We start from the raw sequence: 22,751 nt of genomic DNA on the forward strand, positions 1-22,751 counted from the left end.
CAGCCTAAATGGGGCAACCCAATGCACTGGTAACCCTGGCTTATGATCTCACTTAATTACGCAAGGGTTGAACAGCCAGGGTTAAGAACCAAGTTTTATTATTTGATTACTTGTGTGGTTCCTGATGTAGACTCTGTCTTTATGGATATAAAAAAAACATCCGAAATGCTCCACCACCCCTCTTCCCTCTTTTTTTTTTTAACATCTTTATTGGAGTATAATTTCTTTACAATGGTGTGCTAGTTTCCGCTTTATAACAAAGTGAATCAGCTATACATATACATATAACCCCATATCTCTTCCTCTTGCGTTTCCCTCCCACCCTCCCTATCCCACCCCTCTAGGTGGTCACAGAGCACCAAACTGATATCCCTGTGCTATGTGGCTGCTTCCCACTAGCTATCTGTTTTACGTTTGGTAGTGTATATATGTCCATGCCACTCTCTCACTTCATGCCAGCTTACCCTTCCCCCTCCCAGTGTCCTCAAGTCCTTTCTCTACATCTGCATCTTTATTCCTGTCCTGCCCCTAGGTTCTTCAGGACCTTTTTTTTTTTTTTTAGATTCCATATATATGTGTTAGAATAAAGTATTTGTTTTTCTGTTTCTGACTTACTTCACTCTGTATGACAGACTCTATGTCCATCCACCTCACTACAAATAACTCAATTTGGTTTCTTTTTATGGCTCAGTAAAAATATTCCATTGTATATATTTGCCACATCTTTAACCATTCATCTGTCGATGGACACTTAGGTTGCCCCTATGTCCTGGCTATTGTAAATAGAGCTGCAATGAACATTGTGGTACATGACTCTTTGAATTATGGTTTCCTCAGGGTATATGCCCAGTGGTGGGATTGCTGGGTCGTATGGTAGTTCTATTTTTAGATTTTTAAGGAACCTCCATACTGTTCTCCATAGTAGCTGTATCAATTTACATTGCCACCTACAGTGCAGGAGGGTTCCTTTTCTCCACACCCTCTCCAACATTTATTGTTTGTAGATTTTTTGATGATGGCCATTCTGACCAGTGTGAGGTGATACCTCATTGTAGTTTTGATTTGCATTTCTCTAATGATTAGTGATGTTGAGCATCCTTTCCTGTGTTTGTTGGTGATCTGCATATCTTCTTTGGAGAAATGTCTATTTAGGTCGTCTGCCCATTTTTGGATTGGTTGGTTGTTTTTTGATATTGAGCTGCATGAGCTGCTTGTATATTTTGGAGATTAATCCTTTGTTGCTTCATTTGAAAATATTTTCTCCCATTCTGAGGGTTGTCTTTTGGTCTTGTTTGTGGTTTCCTTTGCTGTACAAAAGCTTTTAAGTTTCATTAGGCCCCATTTGTTTATTTTTGTTTTTATTTCCATTTCTCTAGGGGGTGGGTCAAAAAGGATATTGCTGTGATTTAAGTCATAGAGTATTCTGCCTATGTTTTCCTCTAAGAGTTTTATAGTGTCTGGCCTTACATTTAGGTCTTTAATCCTTTTTAAGTTTATTTTTGTGTATGGTGTTAGGAAGTGTTCTAATTTCATTCTTTTACATATAGCTGTCCAGTTTTCCCAGCACCACTCGCTGAAGAGGCTGTCTTTTCTCCATTGTATATTCTTGCCGCCTTTGTCAAAAATAGGGTGACCATATGTGCGTGGGTTTATCTCTGGGCTTTCTATCCTGTTCCATTGATCTCTGTTTCTGTTTTTGTGCCAGTTCCATACTGTCTTGATTACTGTAGCTTTGCAGTATAGTCTGAAGTCCAGGAGCCTGATTCCTCCAGCTCTGTTTTTCTTTCTCAAGATTGCTTTGGCTAGTTGGGGTCTTCTGTGTTTCCATACGAATTGTGAAATTTTTTGTTTTAGTTCTGTGAAAAATGCCATTGGTAGTTTGATAGGGATTGCATTGAATCTGTAGATTGCTTTGGGTAGTATAGTCATTTTCACAATGTTGATTCTTCCAATCCAAGAACATGGTATATCTCTCCATCTGTTGGTATCATCTTTAATTTCTTTTATCAGTGTCTTATTTTTTCTGCATACAGGTCTTTTGTCTCCTTAGGTAGGTTTATTCCTAGGTATTTTATTCTTTTTGTTGCAGTGGTAAATGGGAGTGTTTCCTTAATTTCTCTTTCTGATTTTTCATTGTTAGTGTATAGGAATGCAAGAGATTTCTGTGCATTAATTTTGTATCCTGCTACTTTACCACATTCATTGATTAGCTATTGTAGTTTTCTGGTAACATCTTTAGGATTCTCTATGTATAGTATCATGTCCTCTGCAAACACTGACAGCTTTACTTCTTTTCTGATTCGGATTCCTTTAATTTCTTTTTCTTCTCTGATTGCTGTGGCTAAAACTTCCAAAACTATGCTAAATAATGGTGGTGAGAGTGGACAACCTTGTTTTTTTCCTGATCTTAGAGGAAATGGTTTCAGTTTTTCACCTTTGAGAACGATGTTGGCTGTGGGTTTGTCATATATGGTCTTTATTATGTTGAGGTAAGTTCCCTCTATGCCTACTTTCTGGAGGGTTTTTATCATAAATGGGTGTTGAATTTTGTCAAAAGCTTTTTCTGCATCTATTGAGATGACCATATGGTTTTTCTCCTTCAGTTTCTTAATATGGTTTATCACATTGATTGATTTGCGTTTATTGAAGACTGCTTGCATTCCTGGGATAAACCCCTTTTGATCATAGTGTATGATCCTTTTAATGTTCTGTTGGATTCTGTCTGCTAGTATTTTGTTGAGGATTTTTGCATCTATGTTCATCAGTGATATTGGCCTGTAGTTTTCTTTTCTGTGTGACGTCTTTGTCTGGTATTGGTATCAGGGTGATGGTGGCCTCTTAGAATGAGTTTGGGAGTGTTCCTCCCTCTGCTATATTTTGGAAGAGTTTGAGAAGGATAGGTGTTAGCTCTTCTCTAAATGTTTGATAGAATTTGCCTATGAAGCCATCTGGTCCTTGGCTTTTGTTTGTTGGAAGATTTTTAATCACAGTCTCAATTTCAGTGCTTGTGATTGGTCTGTTTATGATTTCTATTTCTTCCTGGTTCAGTCTTGGAAGGTTGTGCTTCTCTAGGAATTTGTCCATTTCTTCCAGGTTGTCCATTTTATTGGCATATAGTTGCTTGTACTAATCTCTCATGATCTTTTGTATTTCTGCAGTATCAGTTGTTACTTCTCCTTTTTCATTTCTAGTTCTATTGATTTGAGTCTTCTCCCTTTTTTCCTTTATGAGTCTGGCTAATGGTTTATCAACTTTGTTTATCTTCTTATCAACTTTGTTTATCTTCTCAAAGAACCGACTTTTAGTTTTATTGATCTTTGCTATCATTTCCTTCATTTCTTTTTCATTTATTTCTGATCTGATCTTTATGATGTCTTTCCTTCTGCTAACTTTGGGGTTTTTTTGTTCTTCTTTCTCTAATTGCTATAGGTGTGAGGTTGGGTTGTTTATTTGAGGTTTTTCTTGTTTCTTGAGGTAGGATTTTATTCCTATAAACTTCCCTCTTAGAAACGCTTTTGCCACATCCCATAGGTTTTGGGTCTGTGTGTCTTCACTGTCATTTGTTTCTAGGTATTTTTTTGATTTTCTTAGTGATCTGTTGGTTATTTGCTAGTGTATTATTTAGCCTCCATGTGTGTGTAGATTTTACAGATTTTTTCCTGTAATTGATGTCTAGTCTTATAGTGTTGTTGTTGGAAAAGATACTTGATACGATTTCAGTTTTCTTAAAATTACCAGGGCTTATTTGTGACCCAAGATATGGTCTCTCCTAGAGAATGTTCCATGGGCACTTGAGAAGAAAGTGTATTCTGTTGTTTTTGGATGGAATGTCCTATAAATATCAATCGAGTCCATCTTGTTTAATGTGTCATTTAAAGCTTGTGTTTCCTTATTTATTTTCATTTTGGATGATCTGTCCATTGGTGAAAGTGGGATGTTAAAGTCCCTTACTATAATTTAATTACTCTCGATTTCCCCTTTTATGACTGTTAGCATTTGCCTTATTATATTGAGGTGCTCCTATGTTGGGTGCATAAATATTAACAATTGTTATATCTTCTTCTTGGATTGATCCCTTGATCATTATGTAGTGTACTTCTTTGTCCCTTGTAATAGTCCTTAGTTTAAAGTCTATTTTGTCAGATAGGAGAATTGCTACTCCATTTTTCTTTTGATTTCCGTTTGCATGGAATATCTTTTTCCATCCTCTCATTTTCAGTCTGTATGTGTCCCTAGGTCTGAGGTGGGTCTCTTGTAGACAGCATATGTACGGGTCTTGTTTTGGTATCCATTCATCCAGTCTATGTCTTTTGGGTGGAGCATTTAATCCAATTACCTTTAAGGTAATTATGGATATGTATGTTCCTATTGCCATTTTCTTAATTGTTTTGGGTTTGTTTTGGTAGGCCTTTTCCTTCTCTTGTGTTTCCTGCCTAGAGAAGTTCCTTTAGCATTTGTTGTAAAGCTGGTTTGGTGGTGCTGAATTCTCTTAACTTTCGCTTATCTGTAATGTTTTTAATTTCTCCATTGAATCTGAATGAGATCCTTGCTGGGTAGAGTAATCTTGGTTGTAGATTTTTCCCTTTCATCACTTTAAATATGTCCTGCCACTCCCTTTTGGCTTGCAGAGTTTCTCCTGAAAGATCAGCTGTTAACCTTATGGGGATTCCATTGTATGTTATTTGTTTTTTTTTCCCTTGCTGCTTTTAGTATTTTTTCTTTGTATTTAATTTTTGATAGTTTGATTAATATGTGTCTTGGCGTGTTTCTCCTTGGATTTATCCTGTATGGGACTCTCTGTGCTTCCTGGACTTGATTGACTATTTCCTTTCCCATATTAGGGATGTTTTCAACTATAATCTCTTCAAATATTTTCTCAACCCTTTCTTTTTCTCTTCTTCTTCTGGGACCCCTATAATTCGAATGTTGGTATGTTTAATGTTGTCCCAGAGGTCTCTGAGACTGTCCTGAAGTCTTTTCATTCTTTTTTCTTTTTTCTGCTCTGCGGTAGTTATTTCCACTATTTTATCTTACAAGTCACTTATATGTTCTTCTGCCTCAGTTATTCTGCTATTGATTCCTTCTAGTGAATTTTTAATTTCATTTATTGTGTTGATCATCACTGTTTGTTTGCTCTTTAGTTCTTCTCGGTCCTTGTTAAAAATTTCTTGTAATTTCTCCATTCTATTTCCAAGATTTTGGATCATCTTTACTATCATTACACTGAATTTTTTTTCAGGTAAACTGCCTATTTTCTCTTCATTTGTTTGGTCTGGTGGGTTTTTACCTTGCTCCTTAATCTGCTGTGTGTTTCTCTGTCTTCTCATTTTGCTTAAGTTACTGTGTTTGGGGTCTGCTTTTCATAGGCTGCAGGTTTGTAGTTCCCGTTTTTTTTGGTGCCTGCTCCTAGTGGCTAAGGTTGGTTCAGTGGGTTGTGTAGGCTTCCTGGTGGAGGGGACTGGTGCCCATATTCTGGTGGGTGATACTGGGTCTTGTCTTTCTGGTGCACAGGACTGCATCCAGTAGTGTGTTTTGGGGTGTCTGTGACCTTATTATGATTTTAGGCAGTCTCTCTGCTAATGGGTTGTGTTCCTGTCTTGCTAGTTGTTTGGCATAGAGTGTCCAGCACTGTAGCTTGCTGGTTGTTGAGTGGAGCTGGGTCTTAGCGTTGAGATGGAGGTCTCTGGGAGAGCTTTCACTGTTTGATGTGACGTGGAGCCAGGAGGTCTCTGTGGACCAATGTCCTGAAGTCGTCTCTCCCACCTCAGAGGCTCAGGCCTGACACGCGGCTGGAGCACCAAGACCGTGTCAGCTACATGGCTCAGAGGAAAAGGGAGAAAAAAAGAAAGAAAAAATAAAATAATTAAAATAAAAAAATTAAAGCTTATTAAAGGGCTTCCCTGGTGGCGCAATGGTTGAGAATCTGCCTGCCAATGCAGGGGACACGGGTTCGAGCCCTGGTCTGGGAAGGTCCCACATGCTGTGGAGCGACTAGGTCTGTGAGCCACAACTACCGAGCCTGCCCGTCTGGAGCTTGTGCTCCACAACGAGAGAGGCTGCGACAGTGAGAGGCCTGCACACCGCGATGAAGAGTGGCTCCCACTCACTGCAACTAGAGAAAGCCCACACACAGAAACGAAGACCCAACACAGCCAAAAATAAATAAATAAATAAATAAATAAATAAATAAATAAATAAATAAAATTAAAAGAAAAAGGAAAACAAGGATGTTTAAAAAAAAAACTTATGGGGCTTCCCTGGTGGCGCAGTGGTTGAGAGTCCGCCTGCCGCTGCAGGGGACACGGGTTCGTGCCCCGGTCTGGGAGGATCCCACATGCCGCGGAGCGGCTGGGCCCGTGAGCCATGGCCGCTGAGCCTGCGCATCTGGAGCCTTTGCTCCGCAATGGGAGAGGCCACAGCAGTGAGAGGCCCGCATACTGCAAAAACAAAAAACAAAAACCAAAAACATTAAAAATAAAAAATTAGGGGCTTCCCTGGTGGCGCAGTGGTTGAAAGCCTGCCTGCCAACGCGGGGGACACGCGTTCGTGCCCCGGTCCGGGAAGATCCCACATGCCACGGAGCGGCTGGGCCCGTGAGCCATGGCCGCTGAGCCTACACGTCTGGAGCCTGTGCTCCGCAATGGGAGAGGCCATAACAGTGAGAGGCCCACGTACCGTAAAAAAAATAAAAATAAAAAATTAAAAAGTAATAAAAAAGAAAAAAGAAAATAAAAAAGAAGAGAGCACCCTAACCAAAAACAAATTGACCAGTGATAACAAGCTCTAAAAACTATACTAAAAAAAATAAAAACAAAAAACAAAAAAAATGGACAGACAGAACCGTAGGACAAATGGTAGAACACAGCTATACAGACAAAATCACACAAAGAAGCATACACATACCCACTCACAAAAAGAAAAAAAAAAATGTTATTTAAAAAAAAGAAAAAAGGAAGGGAGCAAGCAAATCAATAAACAAATCTACCTATGATAATAAACTCTAAATACTAAACTAAGATTAACATAAAACCAGAAACAAATTAGATGCAGAAAGCAAACCCCATTTCTACGGTTCCTCCCAAAGTCCACCAATTCAATTTTGGGATGATTTGTTGTCTATTCAGGTATTCCACTGATGCAGGGTACATCAGGTTGATTGTGGAGATTTAATCCGCTGCTCCTGAGGCTGCTGGGAGAAATTTCCCTTTCTCTTCTTTGTTCGCACAGCTCCTGGGGTTCAGCTTTGGATTTGGCCCCGCCTCTGTGTGTAGGTCGCCTGAGGGCGTCTGTTCCCACCCAGACAGGATGGGGTTAAAGGAGCAGCTGATTTGGGGTCTCTGGCTCACTCAGGCCTGGTGGGTGGAGGGGTACGGATGTGGGGCGAGCCCGCGGCAGCGGAGGCCAGTGTGACGTTGCACCAGCCTGAGGCGCCATGTGTTCTCCCGGGGAAGTTGTCCCTGGATCATGGGACCCTGGCAGTGGCGGGCTGCACAGGCTCCCGGGAGGGGAGGTCTGGATAGTGACCTGTGCTCGCACACAGGCTTCTTGGTGGCGACAGCAGCAGCCTTAGCGTCTCATGCCCGTCTCTGGTGTCCGCGCTGATAGCCACGGCTCGCACCTGTCTCTGGAGCTCGTTTAGGTGGTGCTCTGAATCTCCTCTCCTCGTGTCCCCCGCAAAACAATGGTCTCTTACCTCTTAGGCAGGTCCAGACTTTTTTCCGGACTCCCTCCTGGCTCGCTGTGGCACACTAGTCCCCTTCAGGCTGTGTTCATGCAGCCAACCCCAGTCCTCTCCCTGGGATCTGACCTCTGAAGCCCAAGCCTCAGCTCCCAGCCCCGCCCGCCCCGGCGGGTGAGCAGAGAAGCCTCTCGGGCTGGTGAGTGCCGGTCAGCCCTGATCCTCTGTGTGGGACTCTCTCCACTTTGCCCCCTGCACCCCGGTTGCTGTGCTCTCCTCCATGGCTCCGAAGCTTCCCCCCAGCCACCCACAGTCTCCACCAGTGAAGGGGCTTCCTAGTGTGTGGAAACTTTTCCTCCTTCACAGCTCCCTCCCACTGGTGCAGGTCTCGTCCCTATTCTTTTGTCTCTGTTTTTTCTTTTTTCTTTTGCCCTACCCAGGTCCGTGGGGAGTTTCTTGCCTTTTGGGAGGTCTGAGGTCTTCCTCCAGCGTTCAGTAGGTGTTCTGTAGGAGTTGTTCCACATGTAGATGTATTTCTGATGTATTTGTGGGGAGGAATGCGATCTCCACGTCTTACTTCTCCACCATCTTGAAGGTCTCTCTACACCACCCCTCTTGATAACTTCTTCATGCTTGGCCAACCAGACTTTCTCACCTAGGATTTTAGAATCAAGACTTGATAGTAAGAAGTTACCTACACGGAGCTTTAAGGTGATGCATCAGGTTACCTCATGGTAACCTGAAACTTCCTTGGGAGAGTAGGAACCTTGCAAGTGGACCCCAGTATGAAGAGGGCAGAGCCGGCCTATGTGCAGAGCCACGGAGTCTGGGAAGAAACACAGTGGGAACCTAGCTGTACCTCCCACATGGAGTTTTGCGAGATTCCCTTGTATCTTTACCATAAATCTCCCTTGGTTTAACCTAGCTTGAGTGGATTTCTGTTTCTTAAGGCTATTGATTTTCATACGCACACAGTTAGGGAAAAAAGGTGAAGAGTCATAAAATTAAAAGTCATTGAAATATACCAACACTGAGATTAGAGAAATGAGCCTGTATGTGAAGGTGGAGGGAGTGTAGGAGAAGCGGTGATGCAGAACAGGGGTCCTCAAAGTGTGGTCTGCGGATCACTGGGGGACCCTGAAGACCCTTTCAAGGGGGTCTCCTTAAAGTCAAAATTATGTTCCTAGTAATAGTAAGCCATTATTTGCTTTTCTTTCTCTCATTCTCTCGTGAGTGTCTGATGGAGTTTTCCAGAGACAGCATGATATGCGATAATAGCAACAGATCAAATGCAAAGGCAAGTATGAGAACCCAGCTGCCTTCTATTAAACCATACATTAAAGAGATTTATAAAAATGTCAAACAATGTCACTCTTCTCATCAATTTTTTTGGATTCTGGAAAATAAGTTTTTTTTTTTAAATAAACCTATATTATTTATGTTAGCAGGTAAAGAGTTTATTAAATATTTAAATTTTTTCCATTTTAATTTCTAGTGTGTTAAACATGATAGGTATAACCCACATAAACAAAAGCTCTTTGTTGTCCTCAATAATGTTTAAGAGTATAAATGGGCCTGAGCAGAAAATAGTAACATAAGTCAAAAAAGAGACCATGGAGGGAGACCTGGCTTAGAGCTGCTCTAGGATTTTATGTAATTTCTGTTCGTAATGCCTGAGTCTCAAACAAGGGCCAAGCAAAGATGTGATTACAGTGGTTCTCAACCTTGACAGAAAAATCAATTTAGAGGACTAAAAATAAATACAGATTCCCAGGCATTTGTGTCTAGATGTTTGTATCATAAAAGTATGAGAGGAGATCCAGGAAGCTGAATTTTTAAAAAGTACTTCAGGTTTGTTTTTTTTTTTCCACAACATGCAAAAGGGGAGCCAAGACAAGACATCATTTACTACAGAGAGATGGGCTACGGGGATGAAGATCGAGGGAGGGTGCCTGCCCCCGCCTGGCAGTTGCCCTTTCTCTGGCAGCTGTGGGTGCACTGGGGGGAGTGCAAGGCTGGTTAGTTGGGTCAGAGGGAGTTGGGTGCACCCAGGTGGGCTGCGCTCCCCTGCTGCCTCTCTGGTGGCCTGCCAGCGTGACCCTGGGAGCTGATGGCCTGAATTCATTCACAGGTTCTCAAGGGCACATCCTGAAACCCAGGAGCCCCCCAGAGTTGAGAACTGGAAAAGAGGAGATGCTGCAAACACGAGCCAGTCCTGGGGCCGTATTTCTAGAGTTTTAGCTCTTTAAAAGATGTTCTTGGGACCCAAAGTGGCTCCTGAAGCAGAGGCTAGCTGTGTTTCAAGAGGTAGGCTAGATTTTGTCATTTCTGTAGCAGACCTGCAGCAGGTTTTCCATCGTGTGTGTGTGTGTGTGTGTGTGTGTGTGTGTGTGATGTACATGTGGTGTACATGTGGTGTACATGTACATGTTTCCTTAAAGAAGAGGAGACTCCTCCTCACTGCAGTACCTTGCAGACACATACTGATTTCTTCTGAGGGCTTAAAGAGTGCTGTGTTTACCCCTCACCCACCCTACCCTTGTACACAGGGAAGGTATAGGGAGGGTTGGTGTGGAATTTTCATTTCTTCTCACACTGGGATGGTATATTGAGGTGGGTTCTGGGTTTATTTTGGCACTCCATTTTTCCCTTCATTTGCTTTTTCTGAAAACAGACACTGCCCTCCTGGACTCAGGACTACCATGTGACACAGGCCTATCCATTCATAAAATCCTATCCTTGGGAGCAGGGCCACCATGCAGCACAACTCTACTTAAACGCCGAATGCCACCACTGACGTAGATTTCAGTGTGAAGGTTGCCCCCTGGTGTTGTGTGACAGGACAGCTTCCCCTGGAAATTGAGTGGTCTGAGGAGTGGGCATGAGACATAGCAGGACCAATTGGACTCTATTCCTAGAATTAATCTATGGAAATTAGGAGACAAAAACTCCCTTTGCATTGCGACTGCTAAACAGGGATGCTGGGAATGGGGCTTTGGTGGTCCTCCTCCTGACTGCATGCAGGAAGAGCTTTGATGAAGAAAATTATGCCAACATACACAGCAGAAAACAGAAATGAGAGACGGGGAGAGAAAAAACCCTGATGACATAGTTTGAGCCCCTGGATCCAACTGAGCCTGAAGTGAGACCCATTTTTGGACTCATCAATTCCATGAGCCAATAAATTTACTATTTTTCTGAAGCAAGTTCAAGTACTGATTAATAATGTGTTCTCATAGAGAAATAAACATGTGCAATTTGGGTGGGGTGTGGAGGTTCAGAGAAAAAAAGAAAAAAAACCTCAGCAGAACATTCGTACATATTAACTCTCCCACATTCTTTTGAAGAAGCTTCTTGCTTTGGGCCGACTGGTCCATTTTGATTTTATTGGCTGCAGGGAAGAGGTTTAATATAGAAATAATAGTGATGATAAATAGAGGAAAATAAAGCCTGGTCATCATTTGAAAGCATGATGTCAATTAATAATAAGAATATAAGAAAATTTATATAACACTTTAGATCTTTTTTTTTTTTTTTTTTTTTTTGCGATACGTGGGCCTCTCACTGTTGTGGCCTCACCCTTTGCGGAGCACAGGCTCCAGACGCGCAGGCTCAGCGGCCATGGCTCACGGGCCCAGCCGCTCCGCGGCATGTGAGATCCTCCCAGACCGGGGCACAACCCGTGTCCCCTGCATCGGCAGGCGGACTCTCAACCACTGCGCCACCAGGGAAGCCCCTAGACCTTTGTTTTTGAAAAAAATTTCCATTTCAAAATCTATCTCACATTTTATATGCATGATCATATATACAGTACATATGTAGTATTTTACAAAAATGTTATCACCAGGCAAAACAACTTCTGTAACTTGCTGGTTTCATTTAATTTATCTCATTGTTTTTATTTTCATTTTTAAATTATTGATGTCCTGAGAATCACCTCATACATTTTTGTTGTCATTTTAATTTCTTTACCTTGAATTATCTATTGTTACGCTTTGTTCGCCACTTAGGTTAATTTATGAAGCATATTAACAATTTTCTCCTAATCTATTTCGTGAATATTTTCTCCTAAATTTTCACTTCCCTTTATGTAATAACTTCTGTTTTGCCATACGAAAGCCTTTCTTATTTTCCACAGGCTCTTTTAATAAACACATAATATAGCTCATTGTCAAGCAGTTGAATGGTATATGTGGTCCATTCACTACTCCTTGATGGCCTAGACCGGTGCTGCTTGGTAGAACAAGTAAATGTTCTCTCTCTCTGCTGTCCAGTGATTAACCACATATGGCCGTAGAGCTATACAACAGAGAAGGTAAATATCTAATTTCATTCCATTTAAATTAATTAAATTTAAGTAGCCACTGGTAGCTAGTGGCCACTGTATTGTTTTGTTACTCTATTTTGCCTTCTAGCCTCACTGGAAAACTGTTTCTTACTAAAGCCTGAGAGGGAAGAGGGAAGGCAGAGGCACAAAGTCAAATGGCTTGTTTGCTTGTCCGGACCGGGTGTGAGAGTCGGGAGACCCTGGTCCCAGGCCAGATGCCTTACCTCCCCGCTCCTGTCTGAAACAGAATTCTGTTCTAACTTGGAGGCTGGAGAGCATACTCATATTCTGGTGTTAGAGGCGCTGAGCTTGAGAGCTGGCTTCACTAGGAGGTGGATCCAGGGGGCTCGCAAATTTATTTCTCATAGTCTGCTGTCCAGTGACCATGCTGCTCTTTACTTTTCTGTCAGTTCATAGGCTACTTCCCAGGTCATAGGTTGAGAGGGATGTTAAAGTGCATTTTGTCTGGTCCAGTCCCTTCCCTCTGATGCCATAAGGCAAACAGATCCTTAATGAGTTCTCTGCTGGGGATGCTCTGGGCAGCTACGTGGGCAGTCTGTGGAATTGCATCTGGTCCCTCTGGCTTAGTGAGGAGGTGGGAGGTGGCATACTTCCTCCTAGTGCCTAAGTGACATGAGGGCTATTGGAAGTCTTGACCTGTAATGTATTATCGTATTGGAGTCGTGAAAGAACCGTGTGGGATAAGCTGGCTCTGGTGTTATCATGATATGAATTTTGTTATTCACATTTTTCAGATGAATAAAATGCCACATAGTGAGTCAGTGGAAGAGCTGAGCCTGAAAACCAGCCCCACTGACTCCACCATGTCATGGTTGACTTCCTACCGTATCATGTGGCCACCAGCTGTGCATGTGTACACCTGTTCTGTCTGTCTCCTTGCTGAGGCTCCTGGGTGTGTGTGTGTGTGTGTGTGTGTGTGTGTGTGTGTGTGTGTGTGTGTGTGTCTATTTGGGAAGAATGAGGAATAGTGGATGAAGGCTGGATCTGGAGCTATAATGTGAGAGAAGATCATAAATACAAGAAAATTGGGATTATGACATAAACCCCCTATAAATTCAGCCTAGATCAGTGTAGTAACTCGATGCTTCAGTAAAATATTCAACCATTTCAGTAATAGTCGTCAAAGCAATTATTTCATCAGATTCTAAATGTGCATGCTGGCTGTTGTTGCTCTGGGGGTCTCACTTCCCTGTTAGCCCCAGGCTGTGAGACAGATAACGGCCTATTCCTGTGAAGGGATCAGTGTGTCTATTCAGCAACCACAGAAGCTCAAAGCAGGAATGTGAGTTTTCATCTTAAGTACCAACTCTGATTGATTGGCAGTGGCTCTTTGGAGAACGGACAGCATTGATGAGGACTGAAGGGGCTTTGGGCCTCAGTAGGAAAGTGTGCCTTCATTGATTAGTGATGTCTGCCATGTGCACTAGATTATAGAGTCTGTTAGGGCAGGGATTGGTTTATATTGTAAACCAATATATTGTTGTATTTACTGCTGGGTTCCAGCACCTAGATGTGCCCTACACACAGCACATAAATATTTGTTAAAGGAATGAGTGGAGGAGAGGAAATGATGGCATGAAAGCCAAGCACTTGCCATCCCTGGTAAAGAGATCAAAGCATATGAGAAACCCTAGGAAGCCCTCCAAACAGCCTCAGTTAGGCACGGGGTCTCCTTCCTCTCTTTATCGAGTTGCTCCTAGGTCCCTACCTTGTCCTTCCAAGCCAAGGGTGAATGGGCAGCTGTAGGTGGTATTGCAAAGTGCCTCAAATGCTAGTCCTTACAGGATGCTGGTGCTTTGAACATTGATGCTGAGGTTTTGTTGCTGCCCACTCACATGCTTCCTGGTTCCTGGTTCTCTCTCGGCTTTTTGGATTCCTCTGCCTCTCTGGGTCTTTAACGTGGCACTTCCTCCACTCTTGTCTGATTACCTCGCTCTGACTCCCAGCCAGTCCTGCTCGCATTGCTAGAAATAATAACGATTTCTTTAATGTTTACTATTTTCTAGGCATTCTACTTTATAGGTAATATCTCATTTAATCCTCACAAGAACCTAATGGGGTAGATACTTAGTATTTGCTAGGGAGGAAATTGAAGCACATAAATATGTTAACTTGCTTAAGGTCACACCGTGAGAGTGGCAGAACTGAGATTCAAATTCAGGACTGTCTGATCTCAAAGCTTATATGCTTGACCTTATAAGACATTGTTTATGGGCTCACACTGAACTGCTTGGTTTTGACACATGGATAGACTCAGACCTCCAAACCATCCTAAGGTCCCTCTGGTGCCAGTAGGTGGAACATTTACTCATAGCTGATGCTTCTCCTCCAGTCCACAAGCAGAAGCCAGCCAGGTCCGCTGAATTCCATGCCTGTGCTAGAAACACATCTGCTGAAACCACAGGTGTCTCTGGCTCCCCAACACTACTGAATAGGAGTCTAATACTTGTAGCCTCTTCTTCTTCTTTTTTTTTTTTTTGCGGTACATGGGCCTCTCACTGTTGTGGCCTCTCCCGTTGCGGAGGGACGTGCAGGCTCAGCGGCCATGGCTCACGGGCCCAGCCGCTCCGCGGCATGTGGGATCTTCCCGGACCGAGGCACGAACCCGTTTCCCTTGCATCGGCAGGCCGATTCTCAACCACTGCGCCACCAGGGAAGCCCTGTAGCCTCTTCGAACTGCACAGGGTGTCCAAAGGCATCAGTTTGCATTTCAGCAAGTCTGACTAACTCCTGTGTAATTGTTGCACTGTTGTGCACTGTCCTCCAGGAAGCCCATCAAGGGATTTTTGCACAACAATTCCCTTTGGAAATGCATTCCAATTCTTACCAACTTGGACTAGTAGCAATTTCCTCTTTACATCTAATCCAGAGATTTCTTCGATTCATTTTGGCCCAATTCCTCCTCATGCCGCTTTGCTAAGAGAATGAAAACTGCCGATCTTTATCCCCCTTTGCATCCTTTATATAGTTGAAGGTCTCAGCTTCTTCTTCTTTACTGAATTCAGAAACTAATACTGGCATGCTGCGTTTCATTGTGCTTTACTTTATTATGCCTTGCAGATACTGCTTTTGTTACAAATTGGTTTGTGTCATCCCTGAGTCGAGCAAATCTGTTGACACCATTTTTCCAACAGCATTATTTTAAAAACTATGGTATATGCATTGGTTTTTTTCTAGACATAATGCTATTGCATACTCACTAGACTACAGTGTAGTGTAAACATAACTCCTATATGCACTGGGAAGCCAAAACAAATCGTATGACTCACTTTGTTGCCCTGGTCTGGATCCAAAACCACAGTGTCTCTGAGATATGCCTGTAAATCTTTTTTTTTCAGTTAGTCTACTCTTTTAGAGTGATGTAATAGTTTTCGATGGCTGCCATAGCACATTACCACAAACTTTGTGGCTTAAAGAACATTTATTCAAAAATAAATATTTATTTTAAAATAAATAAATGTTTATTTAAAAATAAAATGTACTTTCTTACTGTTCTGGAGGTCAGAAATTTATTTCACTGAGCTAGAGTCAAGGCAGCTCCCTCTGGAAGCTCTGAGAAAGAGAACCTATTTCCTGGCCTTTTTAAGCTTCTAGTGGCCACTAGCATTCCTTGACTTGTGGCCCCTTCCTCCAGCTTCAAAGCACATCACTCCGATCTCTGCTTGTATCTTTTCCTCTAACTTTGGCTCCTCCTGTGTCCCTCTTATAAAGACTCTTGTGATTGTTTTGGGCCTGTCCAGATAATCCAAGAAAATCTCTCCCTCTCAAGATTCTTAATAACTTCAGCAAATTCCTTTTGCCGGGAAAGGTAACATTTAGAGGTTCAAGGATTAGGATATGGACATATGGCATTATTCACCCTACCACAAATTCACTTGTCCAGCCTGGAAGAATCCCCCTTTTGTCAGAATATCTTGTGGCAATTCTATTTTGTCAGGGGTGTAATTTTTCACTGATTACTTCATTCTTTAGAAAATTATGCTCCACAAAATTAATTCATAGTCAGTGTAGAAAGTTTAGAAAACAGAGATAATTAAGAAGACAAAAACAAATATGCATTTAATACTATCACCCAGAGGCTAGGTAAGTTTTTGGAGGAATTCACTCACCCACATGAAGGAAACTCTGTAAGTCACTATCAATCCATGTGAGTTTTCAGAATTTTCCTAAATGGTATCCTCATCCTTAGACCCTGTAAAGATGATCTCATCTCATTATTCCATGTTTAACATGAGGAGCAGAAAGAAATTATAAATGACTTTTTCCAAGGTCTCATAATTAGTAAGTGAAGAACTCCAGGTGAGAAATTAGATTCCCTAGTTCCTAGTTCAGTGGTCCTTATCTTCCACCTTGCAGATGTTTCCCTTAAGGGGAATTCTTCATTCATTCATTTAAACAATAGTAAGTACCTCTTCTGTGCAGGTAATTTTGCTCAGTTTTGGGAATAAGTCTAATCTCTTTGAAGACAGAGAACCCAAATGGACCTGTGTTCAGGTGATGTTTCTGTTATGTACTTGCTATGTGACCTAGGGCAATTTGCTTAGCTCCATTGAGCCTTAGTTTCCTAATGTATAAAATGGGATAATAATAATAACACCTGCCTACATTGATAAGGATGCTTTTGATTGCATGAAATGGAAAAATTCAAATTAAATTGCTTAAACAATAAATTCCAGGAGTAAATGTAGCTTCAGGCAAGGTTTGATCTAGCATCTCAAAGCCCTGGTTTTCTCACTCTTTATTTCGCAGCTCTGCATCTTCAGCATTGGCTCTCATAATGGAAGTACATCCCCTTACATGTCCAGAATGTCTTACATCACATAATGAGACCCTATGCTTCAGGTTGTTCAAGTCCTGCAGGGAAGAAGTACACCATATCTCCCGATCCCTGGCAAATTCCTGAGGTTTCTTCTGACTGTACTGCTCAGGTGTGGTCTGCCCTTGAACCAATCACTGTGGCGAGGGGAGGGGGCATATACTGATGATGAAGCCAATCAAGATCTACTTCCAGAGCTGGGGCTGAAGCCAATGCCATGAAACCACATGGGGGAAGATGACGAGGAGGCATGTTTTCTCGTGGGAAATCCAGAACACTGTTACCAGGAGGCAGAGGGAAATGAATGCTGGGCAGCCAACAGCAGGTGTGTCCAGTCAACTTTTCTCAGTGTTGTTGGCAGGGTTAAATGTGCTAATGAACGTAAAGCATTTAACACTGTGATTGGCACATCGGAAGTGCCCAGTTAATATGAGCTTAGTATTTTAGTCATTATTTTACAACTCTCAAATCTATCTATCTATCATCTATCTATCTATCTATCTGTCTATCTATCTATACACACACACGTATTGCTGATTGGTTCAGGGGTGGACAAGATCTGAGCAGTACAATCAGAAGAAACTTCAAAAATTATATATCTCTCTCCTCAAAGATATGTATATAGTGTAGAAAAAGTAGAAACTACAGATAAGCAAAGTGAGCACCCATGACAACATTCCTCATGTAGGAAGAGGAGGGATACAGTTCATCCTTCTCGCTGACAGGAAACTGCGACCCTTAGGGAAACAAGAACTTGCTAGAAGTTCAAGTGGTGGGAGGATGGGAGCCCAGGGTCCCCTCGGCCCCCAGCCCAGCTGTCTTTTCCCCTTGATTGCCCTGCTGTCACTAGCTGCTTGGTCTTTCCCAAGTGCTTCTGTAGAGCTGGACTTGGCAGACAAGCTGACGATGATCTATGGCCCTGGGAGTCCCCGGGAAGCGTACTCTGGAGCCACTGTGAACATACAGGTTAAAGGGAATGGCTACATCTGGAAGCCTGGGGAAGCTTCCATCTGAGGACGTGCTGTCTGCCACTCTGTCCCTGCCTGTCCGCTTTCTGCTGTCATAATCTGCCATAAACCTGTCATAATACGGGAAGATGCCGATTAGGGAGGCCACTTCCAGCTGTTTTGTTCTGTGCCTGCTTTGTAGCGATTCCCTCCCACTTCTCCCAGATGTTTCCATTAGGGAGGGGTCCCCATTGTAAGATTGCTCCCTGATGGCAGCAGAACACAAAACAGCCAAATTTATGTCCAAAAGCTGAAATCAGTTATTGCTGACAACAGTAGTAATGGTGTCTCCAACACGACCTATTTTATTGCTCAGCACCTGGTCTGAGTTGATAAATTCATTTTGAGAGACTGACTGGTCATGTAGGCATCCGAAGGGAAAAGTAGCAGTAGGACTGTGGTAGGTACAACTTCAGGGAGGGAGAGAGAGAAAAGGGAGGGTGGAGAGAGGGAGAGGGAGAGAGAGAGAGCACACTTATGCTCATTTATTACCAATACTCATGATTACCAATAATAATTGCTACCATTTATTAAGTGACAGGTACTGGGATATGTGTTTTGAACAAGTTTTCTCTTACCTTCGCCACAGCTATACAAAACAATGTTATTATCACTGTTTTAGTGATTGGAAAACCAAGGCCCAGAGAACTTAGGTAGTTCGTCCAAGGTCACACAGCTAGTAAGTGGAGAAGCCCAATTCAGACCTAGTTCTGAGTCTGATTTCAGAGCCCAAGCTCTTTACACATCCTGCTGTTTCTGGTTTATCATATTCAGCTGGTGTCTTCTGGGTCTCTCTCATGAAAGGTCTGACTTCACACACGTGAACTAGTAGCGGGTTTACATTCTCATTGGATTAGTTTTGAGAAATGGGAGGTTCCTAAAACAGGAGCCTGGAGATGCCGAGGGGCAGGGTGTATGCTTGTGCTTCTGTGTGAATCCTAATCGTGCCCATTGGGGTTGCAGCCTGTATCTGTAATGATGTTTTATTAATTGTGGTCCTACATCTCTTCTGGCAGCCTAATGTAATCTGGAGGCAATAGACCAGAAAGTGACTAATGAGAATCATTTCTTGATTGATGGGGCTGTTCTTTTTGGATTTTTGTAAAAAATGATAGAGTCTCATTTTCACACTATATCTTCACTATTTAGATATAAAAATCCTAAAAAAAAATAAGCTATTCCAGCTACTTGGAGGACAGCCTTGGGAACCAGGCATTCTGTCCTGCCCCAGCTTTCAGCCAGGCTGAGCCAACAAAGCTTAAGGCGGCAGCTGTTCACAAAATCCACCAGTGCCGGATGTGGCCACAGGCAGTTGTTCTGAAGTGCCTCGTCCTTTGCTTGTACGCATCGCCATCTCTAGCAAAGCACCATTTAGTAATGAAGCTCCTGGCAGGTGCCCATCATCGGGTCTCTCTCTCTTCATTGCAGTGGCTCAGCTTCGGGCCCCTTAGGGAAGCAGGCTGTGCAACATTGTGCATAGAGGTCGTGGCCCAGCTCTGGGAGATGATTTGAGGCACTGATCAAGACTTTCTGCCTTAAACATTTTTTTTCTCTTCATCAGGCATCATGCGCAAATGATCATCCTTAGCCATTAGTTTCTTTTAACTTTGAACAACTTAATATTTGGGGAAATCTTACAAAATTTAAATCATCCTGAGAGGACGAACACCTAGGGCACTATCATTCGTCACCGTTTTGGAAACTCCCTGAGTGTCCAGGCCCTTGGGAGTGGGATTTAGATCAGGCACCTGGACTGGGAAAGGCACAGACAGGCACAGAAAGAGGAGTGGAGGAGCAAGAAGGGCACAGAAGACAATGTCTGTATCTCCATTTTGTAGAGAGGTGGCTGCCAGTGGTTAGAGGAAAGTTCCAGAAAGGGCTCAGGATCCTGTGATACACTGAAGAACTGGGTGGCAAAGTAGTCCTTTTGTCAGGAAAAGGCAATGCTCCTTGACAAAGGAGGTCAGGATTCCATATCCCTGTCAGAGTAGCGTTTGGAAAATGCCAACTGATAACATCCTCTACATCCCCCTTCCCTCATCTAAACAGAGCTCAGAGCAGGGTCCACAAAGGCTGGGCCGACTGTCAACCTGATGCAACAGGCAGGAAATGATCTCTTTTACAGGGTATGTGAGGATTAAATGAAATGAAGGACGAGTCATGTAGCTCTAGAAGAGCAAGAGATTCTTGACCTTGTTTTGCTCTTTCTGGTGTCTCTGAAATGCTTGCCACATAGTAGGAGTTCAGTAAAGGTTTTCTGAATGCAGTGAACAAATGGCAGGCTGGGAATGCAATTAAGGAGTGGAGTATCATTCAGCGTTCAAGGGTCATGGTTTAAGAGTAGCATCTATTCTTTTTCACTAAGGTATATTTGACATCACATTATAGTAGTTTCTGGTGTACAATATAATGATTTGATATTTGTGTATACTGCAAAATGATCCACGGTAACTCTAGTTAACATCCATTGCCATACGTAGTTGCAAATTTTTTTCTTATGATGAGAACTTTCAAGATCCACTCTCCCAGTTACTTTCAACTGTGCAGTCCATTAATTGTGTATTAACTATAATTGTTAACTGTAGTCACCATGCTGTACACTTTATCCCCATGACTGTTTATTTTGTAATACAGGCAATTATTGATCAAAATATTATTCCTGTAAGATAAATCCTCCAGCAAGTTTTTAAAATATGTATATGGTTATTAGGGCGTTCTGTCCATTCTTTTGTTGGTCCGTGTAACCATCCATGCATCCATGTATCTGTCCATCTATCCAGCGTTTATTGAGTGCTTGCTCTTTGCCACGTTTAGAAGCCGTGTCTAGATTTTTTTCTGAATAAGCAGCTTCTTAAGCCTTGTAAAGTGCTTTGCTGCTAGCGTTGACTGTGCATGTACGAGATCCATCCATTCTTTCAACATACACTACTTGAGCACCTGTTGTATGCCAGGTATCGTGCCAGGTGATGCAGATACAGTGGAGAGCAAAGCTAGACATGCCCCTGTTCTTAGGTATCTTACAGTCTGGTGAGAGTAGAATTAAATAATAACTCCAGCATAAAATTATAATTGTCATAAGTGCCATAAAGTACAAGTTCATGGGGCTGTAAGAAAAGATACTAGGGGAACTGACCTAGTCTGGGAGGTTAGAGGCAGTTTCTATGAGAAAGGGGTACATGAGCTGAGATATGAAGGAACAGGAGGACCTGAGGGTCAGTGTTCCAGGCAGGAACAGCATGTGCTAAGGCAGGACTGCAGTCATTTCTTATGGCTGTTGTAACAGATTTCCACAAAACCTAATGACTCAAAACAACACAGGCTTATTCTCTTACAGCCGTGGAGGTAAGAAGTCTGAAATGGGTTTCATGGGGCTAATGTGAAGGTGTCTGCAGGGTTGCGTTCCTTCTGGAGGTTCTAGTGGAGAGTCTGTTCCTTGTCTCTTCTGGCTTCCAGAGGCTGGCTGCATTTCTTAGCTCATAGCCCCATCTTGCAGCCCTCCACTCTCTGCTTCTATTATCACTTCTTATTATAGCCCCTCTGCTTCTGATGCTTCTGCTTCCCTTGTGATTCCATTAGGCCCACCTGAACAATCTGGGGTGCTCTCCCTGCCTCAAGGTCCTTAATTACATCCACAAATTTCCTTTCAGCATGTAAGACAACATGTGCACAGATTTCAAGGATTAGGGTGTGGACATCCTTGGGAGGGGGGATTATTCTACTATAAAGAGGTATGATGATATTTTGAGTAACTGAGAGAAGCCCATGTAGCTGGGGTGAAAAGGACCAGGGAAGATGAAGCTGGAGTGTCAAGCAGTGGAGCAAATGGGCATGTGTCAAATTGGTAACTGTCTACCCTCACTGGTTGTCTTTCCTACGCTTGGGGAATTTCCCACACCATGCACTCCACCTTCCTAAAGCAGACATCAGAATACTCTTTTCCTCAACTTCCCTTACAGACAGGGCACAACCCTATTGTAAGCTCTGACAATTAGGGGCTCCCCCCAAGTGCAATTTCTTTTCAGAAGAGAGCAAGGTGAGGGAGCGGGAGCCATGCTGACTTCATCCTCTGGGGAGCATGGTGGCAGTGGCGGCTTTCAGGAGCAGCAGTGGGGGAGGTTCTGGTGTCCAGTGCTCGGCAAGGGAGGGGTGGACCGGGCAGTCTGTGTGAGGGACGGAGTCAGGGAGCAGTCTGGGTGAGGCTGGCTGTTGTTCCTAGCTCTGGAACCTTCTGACTGTCTCTCCCAGAGGTTCTCTGAGTCCAGTTAGAGTGGGTCTGTCATGAGCAACTAAGATTCCTGCCCCAAAGAAGCCATACCCTGGAAGGTCCTGCAAGTCCTGGTAAGGACTTTGATGTTTACCCTAAAAACAAGAGGAGGCTATAGAAGTGTTTTCGTTAGAAGCTTTGGGGTAAGAGTGGCATACTCAAATCCACCCAAGTGCGTTCAAGTTTCGAAAACAAACCATTGAAAAGCAGACCACCCTAATATACCCTAGACAGATAAAATAACAGGCGTGGTGATTCCTAGAGCAGCCTGCATTCTCTGTACCATGTTGCTTAGTTGTGGTTGTTGAGGGTATTTGTTCTGATAGAAAAGAAGACAGATGCGGCTTCAGAGTTAGATGGGGGTCGTGAATGGATTTCTATCAGTGCTTCCCAACATTTTAAACCCGATGTCAACATCATTTAACACGGCACAGGTAAGGAGGATTATATTCCTACAGCCACCGGGGGCATGCGGAAGGCTGCTCACAGCTGGAGGCAGCTGGCCTGGCATCTCCAGCTCCCCCAAGGCCCAACCAGTACAGAGGGGCTAACACCTGGAAACACCTGTGAGTCATTCGTAGCACACAGTGTGCCCTGGCATGTGAGTGGGAAACCCTGGGTTTGAGGACAGCGGTTGG

Source organism: Grampus griseus, assembly GCF_964374135.1.
Source record: "Grampus griseus genome assembly, chromosome: 8".
Taxonomy (NCBI): Eukaryota; Metazoa; Chordata; class Mammalia; order Artiodactyla; family Delphinidae; genus Grampus; species Grampus griseus.